Below are 12,421 nucleotides of genomic sequence, written 5' to 3'. Positions count from 1 at the left end.
CTTTAACCATCACTTAAAATCACAGTAGAAATTTCCCAGGTTGTCTGTAAAGGCCTTCCTCAACCTCCTCCTCCTCTCTCTGTCTCCCTCGGTGTTCCCCTCCCCCACGCCTTCCTTTATTCAAATCACTGGGAGAGGACATCACTGCTGGGAGGCTATGTCCCCTGCTGCCTCCCCTGTGCCTGCTCCCCTGGGGCAGTCCCCACCATGACGCTGGCTTCTGCTCAGATGCTGGAGGGAGCCTGGGCCTGCGGGCGATGCTCCAGAGATACTGCCACCACCATCATGGGTGTGTTGCTCTGCCTCCTTGTGTCTGACAATCACATCAGTCCCTGCAGGGCCAGAGGCAGCCAAATCCGCTCTGCCTTCCTCCTCTCCCACCACGTTCCGCCAGCCCCAGCCAGGGCGATGGTCCCTGCAGGCATGTTCCGGACCCCAAGCTACTGGATCTTTCACCTGCTTCTGGCAAAGATGGATGTGAAGGAAGTGCAGTGAGATTCTAGAAGAACCCAATGCCCTGGAGGTGAAAAGGGCGTGGCCAGAGGGGGCCCCTGGCATTGAAGATGTGCAGAGAATCGCACCCGGCACAAAGGGTGGCTCTTGAGCTCTGAGAAGAGGGGAAGTCAGGACATCGGGCCCCTCCCCTGCAGAAAGAGACTTCAAGTAGCATGTGGAACATTCTCCGGCTCCTGCACTCTGTGGAATTCTCCAAATAGCCTACCTGGGGTTTCCAGCACTCTCAGGATGATAAGAGCAGCATGGTTTTGGGGGTAACTTCCTTTGTGGTTGCGATCTAGCACCACATACAAAGAAGCGTACAGCCAGAGAGCTGCTGTTCATGTCTACCCGATGCAACAGCCACCTGAATGTACGTGGGACGCATCGCCAGCACCCAGAACGCTCCCTCATCTTCTTGTCCCACAACACACCTCCCTCACTTTCACCACCGTTGATTCGTTTTGCTCAGCAGCAAACTTTTAAAAAAGGTTGATTTACTTATTTCAAAGAGTTTACAGAGAGAGAGGAGAGAGAAAGAGAGAAAGAGAGCGAGAGCGAGAGAGAGAGATCTTCCATCCACTGGTTCTTTCCCCAGATGGCTGCAATGGCCATGAAACCAGGAGCCAAAAGCTGCATCTGGGTCTCCCACGTGGGCGGCAGGAACCCAAACTCTTGGGCCATCCTCTGCTAGTTTTCCCAAGACATTAGTAGAGAGCTGGATCAGAAGTAGAGCAGCAGGGACACAAACTGGTGCCCATATGGGGTGCTGGCATCACAGGGGTTGGCTTTATCTGCTATGCCACAATGCTAGCCCCCAAACCTTTTTTGAAAAATTTATTTATTTGAAAAGCAGAGAAAGAGAGAGAGAGAGAGAGAGTCAGTCTTCCATCCAGTTCACTACCTAAATGGCCACAATGGCTAGGGCTGAGACTTCATTCTGGTCTCCCATGTGGGTGGCAGGGGCCCAAGCACTTGGGCCATCTTCTGCTGCTTTCCCAAGCATATTAGCAGGGAGCTGGATCGGAAGTGCAGCAGCCAGGACTTTAACCAGTGCCCACAGGGGATGCGGTGCCACAGATGATCTCCTTATGCCACAATGCCAGCCCTACAAGCAAACTTGTAAATTAAAAAAACATTTATATCAATATCTGTTGATTTTTGTTTATCTTAAAAAAAAACACATGTCTTTCCTACAACTTGAAGAACTCCAAAGAGCACAGCAGAAAAGAACTGTAGAACTTAGGTGCATTGTGCATTTCTTTTATAATTGGGATAAAGCCACCAACAAATAAAAGGTCTTGAAGAACACATGAGGTTTGCAATGAACTAATAATCCTGCTGACTTAATTATTTGACAGTCTAATGTTCAAACGACAATTACCAAGCACAATGCCTTACTGTCCTGGCTGAACCGTCGTGAGGTGTTGTGGGTTATTATTAAGCAGCTGCTGTGCTTGTCCCCAGAGGTGGCTGCATTTCAGAACTGGGCGAGGTGATGCTGTTACCTCTCTTCCCTGCGTCTCTGGGGTTTTGTGAGGTTTAATTAGTCAATGTTCATAATGTGCCCTGAGGTTTTCAAACGTGAGATGGTATCCCAGGGAAAAGTCCAGGTCGTGGTATTATGTAACACACAACCGAAACCACCACTGAGGCTGCCAGCTTCATTGTAATTTTACAGCTTACACCACCTAAGCAGCTTAGGAGTCGGGAGCTAGGGATTGATTTCTTCCAGCAGGAGAGAGGACACGGTTTTCTAGGGCCTCTTCTCTGAGTGAGACTGCTTCTCCAGAGTAGCTTTACCACAAACCAAATAAAGCCAGGGGCCCAGGCACCTCTGAACACAGGGCTAGCCCAAGGCACAGCAAGACATGTCGCAGTCTTCATTCTGCATTGTTACCCTTAGAGAGAGCCCCCAGCTGGTACAGACTTGAGACTCCACAAGACACTGGATCTACTCTGACTTTATCTACTAAGATTAACACACACAGAATGCAAAATAATACATTTTGAAGATTTTAGGAACAAATAATATATAATCTCATGCTTTTTGTTATATTTTCTTTAAATAGCCATCAAAAATCCCAACCATATTTTTTGTGTAATGAAATAAACTGATTCTAAAAGAGTAAATATGGAAGAATAATCAGTTTAGAGATTTAAGGGGTCTGGCACCATGGCATAGTAGGTTAAGATAACACCTGCAACTCCCACATCTCATATAAGCACCGGTTCAAGTCCCAGCTGCTCCACTTCCCATCCAGCTCCCTGCTAATGCACCTGGAAAAGTAGCAGAGGATGACCCAAGTGGTTGGGCCCCTGAACCCACAAAGGAGATCCAGATAAAGTTCCAGGCTCCTGACTTCAGCCTGGCCCAGTCCTAGCTGTTGCAGCCATTTGAGATGGAAGTCAGCAGATGGAAGATTCTCTCTTTCTCTCTCTAATTCTGCCTTTCAAATAAATAAAATAAATCATTTTTTAATTTAAGAAAGAAGAACCACCAGTGGGTCAAATTTCCTACTGAATATTAAGGCACTATATATATATATATAGTTATATATATATAGTTATATATATAGTTATATATTTTGATAACTATATATAAATATAGTTATCAAAATAGTGGTTTTCTGGGGGAAGGAATAGAACAGAGTGGAATCTAGAAGAGACAGGCAGTTATGAAATGTCGATATATGTTAACAGTAGCACTTCAAACTGATGGGGAAAGACTATCCAATAAGTAGTTTTGGCTAGCTATTTGAGAAAAAAATGAATTCCAGCCCCTAACTTCATATAAGATACAAAAATCACTTGCATACAGATTACAGCCTAAAGTTTTTTTTTAAACACTCACTTCCAAATTGCTAGAAGAAAATACAGAATATTTCTGTGACCTTGTGGATGAGGAAACCCTTACTTAGAAAAATACAAATCAGAGGCTAGAAAAGAAAAATATTGGCACAACCACATCAAAATTTAAAATTTCTGTCAAAGTACTCCTCCAAAGATTTTAAAAATCATATACACAGACAAAATATTTGTAACACATAGAACACTGCAGGAAAAGAGAACCCAATAGGCAGGGAAGTGAATGAACAGGAAACGTTCAGTGACCAATAAGCACAGTGAAATTGTTCAACACCAACGGTTTTCAGAGAAATCAAACCAAAACATTTCTATTCATATCTATTGTATTTGTCGCAGTCAAAACAACAACAACACTAAGTGTTGTGGAAAGAGCAGAGGCTCAGAAAGAGAGCCATGGTATGGCCATGTTTGGTGGTTTATGTGAATATCTCCTGGTCACTGAGAGCAATTCTGGCAGAAACTCTTGCAAGGATCCAAGGCGGCACATGCAAAAGATGTTTACTGCAGCACTGTTTGCAATAACAAAATAACCAAAACAAACCAAACATTCACCCAAGAATGGATGGGGCACGTTCTGCACAGCACAATGCTTCCCAGAAGGTAAAAGGAATGCCCTAGGGGCCAGCCCTGTGGCGCAGCGGGTAAAGCCGCCGCCTACAGAGCTGACATCCCATATGGGAGCCAGTTTGAGTCCCAGCTGCTCCACTTCTGATCCAGCTCTCTGTTAATGCACCTGTGAAAGCCACAGATGATGGCCCAAGTGCTTGGGCCCCTGCATTCATGTGAGAGACCTGGCTCCAGGCTTCACTTCAGATCTGCTCAGCTCCAGCCGTTGGGGCCATTTGGGGAGTGAACTGGCAGATGGGAAGACCATTCTCTCTCTCTCTCTCTCTCTGTCTCTGCCTCTCTGAAGCTCTGCCTTTCAAATAAATAAAAAATGAATCTTAAAAAAAAAAGGCACTTAATTAGGCACGTAATTAGGTCTCAACAAGCTGAGTGGAGGAGCACATTTCCAAATATTGCATGCATGTGTGACATCATTTACATAAAAAGCACTACCATCAAAAGCTAGAATGAGGGGGCTGGTGCCATGGCTCACTTGGTTAATCCTCCGCCTGCAGCGCCGGCATCCCATATGGGTGCCGGGTTCTAGTCCCGGCTGCTCCTCTTCCAGTCCAGCCCTCTGCTGTGGCCCGGGAAGGCAGTGGAGGATGGCCCAAGTGATTGGACCCTACACCCGCATGGGAGGCCAGGAAGAAGCACCTTGCTCCTGGCTTCGGATCGGTGCAACGCCGGCTGTGGCAACTATTTGGGGAGTGAACCAACGGAAGGAAGGCCTTTCTCTATGTCTCTCTCTCTCTCACTGTCTAACTTTATCTGTCAAAAATAAAATTTTTTTAAAAAAAGGCTTGGTCTTGCAATCTTAAAAAAAAAGTGTAAGAAAGAGGTCTGGAAGGATATAGCTATGGCAATGGCTATTTCTACAGAGAAAAGGGAGAAACGGGCTCAGAAGCCAATCCAAAGAACTCAGCTTTAACGGCATTATCCTAGCTTTTTTTTTTTTAAGATTTTATTTATTTATTTGAGAGGTACAGTTACAGACAATGAGAAGGAGAGACAAAGAGAAAGGTCTTCCATCCGCTGGTTCACTCCCTAAATGGCAGCAACGGCCGGAGCTGGGCTGACCCAAAACCAGGAGCCAGGAGCTTCTTCCGGGTCTCCCATGTGAGTGCAAGGGCCCCAGGACTTGGAGCATCTTCTACTGCTTTCCCAGGCCATACCAGAGAGCTGGATCGAGAGTGGAGCAGTCGAGACTCGAACCGGCGCCTCTCTCTCTCTGCCTCTCCTTCTCTCTGTTTAACTCTTTCAAATAAATAAATAAATCTTTTTTAAAAAAAGACTGACAAATGAATTTAAGGTGTTTGGTTTTAAAAAGAGGAAAGGGGAAAGAGGAGAAATTAAGTTAAACCATTCAATTCAAAGTTCAATGGAGAACAAGTTGCAGACGTCCTATGAGGTACCCAGAATGAAATAATGAGTAAGATATAGATCTGACCCTAAGAGTCTTCCAAGTGATCAGGGTGCATGAGTGGTACACACACACACACAGATGCACACATGAATACTACACGTGTGTGCACACACATGCACATACACGTATCTTAGTGTAAGAGTTGCTAGAGCAAAGGTATAAGCAAACACACCATGTGGGCCCTTATTTGTTCATTCATTCATTTAAAAACTCGTATTTCACATGTCCCACTTGTGAGGCAGTAACAACCTAGGCGCTGTGGATTCGGCAATGAACAAGAGAGAACAGGGCCTCCCACTGCTGAAGCTAGCTGGTAAGTAAACAAGACAATACTAAGTTGGGACACTGGGTAGAAGGCCTGACCTGGGGAGCTCCTTTTGAGGGAGTGGTCAGAGACATCCTCCATTTAAGCGGAGACCCGGATGACAGGAAGGAGCCCTGAGCTGGGAAAAGGCAACAGAAACAAAGCGCACAGCAACGCTCGCAAGGAGTTCTGTTGCAGAGTGAAGAACTCCTATTTCTCGGCACGTTTTTCTTCCTTGGCTGGCCTCCTACCCTTAGGTCTTCTTGGTAATTGTGTTGGTTTCCTGTGGCTGCTCTAACCAATTATCACTCACTTAGTGGCTTATAACAACGGAAATTTCTTCTCTCGCAGTACTGGAGGCCAGAAGTTGGAAATCAGTGTTCCTGGGGGCTGACGTCGAGGGCTCAGCAGGACCACTCCCACGACACAGGCTCGAGGGGAGCACTCCTTGCCTCTTCCCGCTCCCGGAGGTGGCAGCATCCCTGGACTTGTGGCCGTGTTGTGCCAGTCTCGGCTCCCATGACCACACTGCCGCCTCCCTCCCTGTGTGCACAGCCTTCCCCGTCCGTCTCTCCTTCGATAGGGACCCTGCTACGGCATTTAGGGCTCCGCGGACAGGCCAGGACAATCTCTCCCTCTCAAGATCCTTCATCAGCTCCCCAAAGACCCTTCTTCTAAACCTAAGGTGACATTTACAGGTTCTGTGGATCAGGACAAGGGCGCCTTTTGGGGAGTTCAGTTTTTAGTTGCCCTCACTGGATACCTGCAGCTGACTGAAAGTAGGGTATCCATTTAAACGATTACCAGGAAGATCCCGTTCAGCCTGTGCAAATCAGAAATGACTGTCATCATGGCAGCATCTCCCCCAAATAACACAGTCACTTGTGTTACCCCTGTCCACCCAGTTCCTGAAGTCATCTTTGCTGTTTCCCTTTTATACAACTTCCCTTAAGATATCAAGTTCCATCAACTCTCCAAAATATCTCCCCAGGCCAATGCCATGGTCACTGTTATGGTTCAGCCCCTCCTCATCTCCTTCCTGGACACCACACTGGACTTGGGAAAGTCTTTCTGGTGAACTGGAAGCTGTGGCCACGTAGCCCTTTCTAACACAAGTGGTCACTGTGGTGCAGCAGGGTGAGCCACTGCTTGGGAAGCCCACATCTTATATCAGAGTGCCTAGTTCACATTCCAGCTACTCTGCATGTCTGCTCCAGCATCCTGCTACTGGGTCTTGGAGGTAGTGGGTGATGGCCCACATGTGTGGGTTCCTGCCACCCAAGTGGGAGATCCAAATGGGGTTCCCGAGTCTTGGCTTCAGCCTGGCCTAGTCCTGGTAGGTGCCAGCATTTGAGGAATGAACCAAGAGATCAAAGATCTCTCTCTCTCTCTTCACACACACACACACACACACCCCTCAATGTCTCTGTCACTCTACCTTTCAAATAAATAAGTAAATCATTTCCAAAAAGATTTTCAACAGTGCCTCATCACACATGACAGACTGAATGGAATAAAAGCGGACTGTCTTACCGCCCACCTGGCCTCAGTGTTCCATCCTGCTTCACCTCCTGCTGCTCCAGCAAATACTGAACTTGTTCTTTCCCCTATAAGCCAGAGTCTGCTTATTCTGCACATTTTGGTCCTTTGGCCAGGAGACTCATCCTGTTGTTTTTGAAGTTTTGACTCAAAAGATTACCTGTGTTGACTTCGGTATAATTCTGCTATGGTCCCACCAAACTTTTCCATCCTTCAAAACTTTTATTGTAAACTTTTGCCTCGAATGCTCAGCTTGCCATCAGATGAAATTAGAATCACCTTGTACTACACGAGGCTCCTAAGGTCCAGTACGCAGGGAGAATTCAGCATTGGCTGACTGCATGAACACAGGAGCCTGATAATAAAGTCCACCATGCCACACAGGAAGGGAGCACAAAGGGCTTTTCGATTTTTTAATGAAACTCCCCTCACCTGCAGGTGGTGCAGACCCCAGGGCATACGCTATGCTGCACGGGAGCTCCAGGTGCTGGTCATTCTCAGAGAACTGCCCTGAGGTGGGCAGACATGTTTTTTCCTCCTCCAAGTAAACAGATGCCTTTTCCCCACTTCTGTCACAAATCAGAACATCAGTGCTAAGTTTGAGTTTGTTTCCTTGGGTCAGGAACAAGAACTGTCACGACAAAACTGATCAGTACTCTGTGTGCGTGTGTGTGTGCATGCATGTGCGTGTGTCTGTGTGTGTGCATGTGTGTATGTGTACAAACATGACTTTAGGGATGCTGCTGATTCTTTAGCTTCCATGTATTTAAGAACATGCAGCATGTTCGAAACGCAAAGTCAAGAGCTCTTGCGTGTCTCCATTTTCTCTCTTGCTTCTCTGCCACTCCCATAAGAATGTGCCCAATGCGGCCTTCGAAAGGATGAGAGGGATGGGGAGCAGCACCACAGCTGGCTTAGAAGAGTTCATAGCCAACCAGCCTCAGGACAAGTGAGAAGAACTGACCAAGCTGAGCAGAGCCGCTGGGGACACCCACATCTCATACAAGAGTGCCTGGCTTCAGGTCCTGGCTCTAATCTCAATCCCAGCTTCCTGCTAATGTGCACCCTCAGAGGCAGCAGGTGATGGCTCAAGTACTTGGGTCCCTGCCACCCATGTGAGAGACCTGGATTGAGCTCACAGGCTCCTGGCTCCACCTTGGTCCAGTCCAGACTACAGTAGGAATTTGGGGAGTGAGCAAGCAGATGGAAGATCTCCCACTGGCTATCTCTGTCTCTCTATGTCTCTCTTCTTTACAAGTGTAAATAAGTATATAAAGAAATGTTTTCAAGCAAAACAAACAAAAGGTATCAGCAGAGCTGTCTCATTGACCCCAGATGCATGAGCAATACATGCTTTTTGTGGTTTGCCAATGCAGTTTTCTGGTTACTTGTTAACAGCATTACTGTGACAATGGATCACTGATGCAGTCCCAAAATATAATAGAGAGGATCAATGAAATCTTGAAGCTGGCTCTTTGAAAATACCAATTAAATCGACATTATCACTGGTAATATTCAGAAAGAAAAGATGCAAATATATGGTACCAGGAATAAGACACAGAAATGTAAGAGAAAGGTAGAAAGCAAGATGGTAGATATACATACACACACACACATATACATATATAGGCACATTAAATTCCAGTACATTGTGGCACAGTGGGTTAAGCAGCAAATTGTGCCATCCCATAAACACAGAGCCGGTTTGAGTTCGGGTGGTTCCACTTCTGATCCAGCCAGCTCCCTGCTAACGCACCTGGGAAGGCACCAGAAGATGGCCCAAGTGCTTGAGCCCTGACACCCATGTAGGAGGCTTGGATGAAGTTCTTGGCTCCCGGCTTCTGTCTGGGCCAGCCCTGGCAGTTGTGGCCATTTGGGGAGCCAATCAACAGATGTAAGATCTCTCTCTCTCTCTTTCAAACAAATAAAATAATAAAACACTGCTCCTGTATTTAAGGAAACCTTCCTCTTTTCTCTTAAGCTATCAATAATTTACAGAAATCTCACATACTATATTTATATATTATATAACAGAAATGAAATATTTATCTTTTTTCCCTGCCTGATCCCTCCAGAATTCACAAACTCTCATTGAGTGTGCTCATTTTCATGGAAAAATCATTTATTTACATTGATTCAATATAAATCTGTCCTTGTAGGGGCCTGCATTGTGGTATAGCAGATGAAGCCACCATCTGCAAAGCTGGCATCCCATATGGGTGCCCATTCAAGTTCTGGCTGCTCTACTTCTGATCCAGCTCCCTGTGAATGTGCCTGAGAAAGCAGCAGAAGATGGCCTAAGAGTTTGGGACCCTGCCACCCACGTGGGAGGCCCAGATGAAGCTTTTGGCTCCTGGCTTCCGCCTGGTCCAGCCCTGGCCAAGGCAGCCATCTGGGGAATGAACCAGTGGATGGAAGATACTTCTCTTTCTCTCTCTCTCTCTCTTTCTCTCTTTCTTTTTCTCTCCCCCTCCCCATCTCCCTCTTTTCTTTCTCTCAATAACTCTGGTTTTCAAATAAATAAACAAATATTTAAAAATCTGTCCTTATGGGCCGGCGCCGTGGCTCACTAGGCTAATCCTCCGCCTAGCGGCGCCGGCACACCGGGTTCTAGTCCTGGTCGGGGCGCCGGATTCTGTCCCGGTTGCCCCTCTTCCAGGCCAGCCCTCTGCTGTGGCCAGGGAGTGCAGTGGAGGATGGCCCAGGTGCTTGGGCCCTGCACCCCATGGGGAGACCAGGAAAAGCACCTGGCTCCTGGCTCCTGCCATCGGATCAGCGCGGTGCGCCGGCCACAGCGCGCCGGCCGCGGCGGCCATTGGAGGGTGAACCAACGGCAAAAGAAAGACCTTTCTCTCTGTCTGTCTCTCTCACTGTCCACTCTGCCTGTCAAAAAATAAATAAATAAATAAATAAATAAATAAATAAAAGACCTATCTAGGGGCAGGCGTTGTGGCACAACAGGTTAAGCTGCTGCTTGGTAGCCCTATCAGGCTGCTTGGGCTTGAGTCTCACCTCCACTTCCAATTCAGCTTCCTGCTAAGGCACACCCTGGGAGGCAGCAGATGGTGGCTCAAGTACTTGAATTCCTGCCACTCATGTTGGAGACCTGGATGAATTCCTGGCTCCCACCCCAGCTGCTGTAGGCATTTGGGAAGTTAACTAGTGAATGGAAGAGCTCTCTTTCTCTCTCTCTTTCTCTCTCTCTCTCTCTCTGCCACTCTTTCAAATAAAAGCAAACATAAAAAAGACCTGTTTGTTATAATTTTTGATGTCCTCCCGTAAATAATCAGATGGAATTTACTCTGATTATCTTTGCTCAGAACAAGGGTGATTACAGAAAGGAATTCTGTGCTTCAATGGAAACCCACAGGAGCTATCGGATGCTAGTCCTGTTCTTTGACTTTGAGCTATTTTTAGACTTCTGTAAACTGGATCCTTGCTGCCTTACACATTCTGTCAATAATAAATGTTTCCAAAATCTCTCCCATCTTCCTATCTTGCTTCTGACTGCCCAGATCCTCACTGGGACGCTAGGCTGTCTTGTAGCTGTCTTTACCCCTACGGATCTTAAGATGCCCTGTGGGCTGAAGCTGGATGACCTGACACAGACTTCAGAGGAGTCTTCTACATCATGGATCAAGCACAGTTATGGGCACCCTTTGTGTCTGGAGCTGTCGCTGTGTGAGCCACTCAGGAAGTTCACAGGGAAACTGGGATCTTCCACACTCTGCTCCAGAAAATATTCATGAGACGATAAAAAGCAAAGACAACTTAAATAGGAGAGAGGGGGAGGGAGACAGAGAGAGAGAGAGGGAGAGGGAGAGGGAGACAGAGAGGGAGAGGGAGAGGGAGAGGGAGAGGGAGAAGGGGAAGGGAGAGGGAAAGGGGGAGGGAGAGAGAGAAGAGAGAGGACAACCACGAAAGAAGAGAAGGAACTGCAGGTAAAGCTTCAGGCTGGGCACCTGGAGCTGGGTCTATGCAGTTCGTGAGCATCTTAGTTCTAGAGGTAGTGAAGGAGCCTGTCTCACTGAAGACTATTTTTGTCACGAGGACAATCAGGAACCAACACCCAAAACGGACCCCAGAGCAGTGGTTACCAGGGGTAAAGAAGTAATGACTCACCCAGCAACCAAGAGCATCACTGACCCAGGGAGACCTCAACAGCAGCAACTACCTGTGCAGGGGTGCTGGGCGGGGCCAAGCTGAAATTCCAAGATGGCAGTAAAACAGGATCAGCTGATTTCCAGGTGAAAATCAGGGTAGAGCCAAAACAGAGGCCAGGAATAAAGAAATTATTACGAGTTTAAACTAGGATGATTAAACTAGGATGAACTGGAATGACTTTTGGTTTTTACCTACAGGAGACAGTCTCATCTAGTGATCAAAGTGACACTTCATCAATTACGGGACAGGCTGAAAATGTGTCACCCCAGAGAGGACACACTAAGAGCCCAGAGTTCCACATGCACAACGTCAAACTCATCACTGAGAAACTTTAGGAAAAAAAAAATAACAGAACCAGCTGTGTGGTGCAGTATGTGACGCTGGCATTCCATATCAGAGCACTGTTCCCCATCCCAGCTGTTCCGCTTCTGATCCAGCTTCCTGCTAATGCACCTGGGAAAACAGCAGAGGACAGCCCAACTGCTTGGGCCCCTGCACCCATGTGAGAGACCTGGAAGAAGCTCCTGGCTCCTGGCTTCATTATCAGTCCAGCCCTGGCCATTGCAGCCATCTGGGGATAGAACTAGCAGATACAAAATATCTGTCTCTCTTGCCCTCTTTCTCTGTAACTCTGCCTTTCAATTAATCGATAAGTAAATAGCTATTTTTTAAAAGAAAATACACACTAAAGTATTCAGAGGCGATTCGACATCATGATGGCAACATATGAGCTTGGGAATTAAAAGATAATTTTATTTTGGTTCAAAAAAAATCTTTGAAATCTGTAGTTTCTTTGCACTACATATTTTCCATAAAATTTTGAGGACCCCTTCCTCTTCATCCTCTCAAATGGTTCAGGAAGGAAAAAGTGTGCCTGTGATACTTTTATAAAGTAAGGTTCCTTTCCACATTTCAAAAGTACGGAGTAGAAAGGAAAGCACTGCCTTGGTGCCCGTTCCCTGATGGGTCCGCTTTGTCATTTCAACGCCTGACTTCCCAGGACTCTCCATAAGGCAGGT

The 12,421-nt window shown here is 46.8% G+C and overlaps 1 protein-coding gene across 4 annotated transcripts in view; it reads right to left on the bottom strand.

The window, feature by feature from the left end:
• Nucleotides 1-12,421, bottom strand: part of CFAP61 (cilia and flagella associated protein 61) — a 252,953-nt gene that overhangs the window by 190,251 nt on the left and 50,281 nt on the right. The gene's annotated exons all lie outside the window — the stretch shown is intronic.

The sequence above is a fragment of the Oryctolagus cuniculus genome, chromosome 11 (assembly GCF_964237555.1).
Source record: "Oryctolagus cuniculus chromosome 11, mOryCun1.1, whole genome shotgun sequence".
Lineage (NCBI taxonomy): Eukaryota > Metazoa > Chordata > Mammalia > Lagomorpha > Leporidae > Oryctolagus > Oryctolagus cuniculus.
Note: the sequence above shows the minus strand (reverse complement) of the source record. Positions and strands in the feature narration are given on the sequence as shown.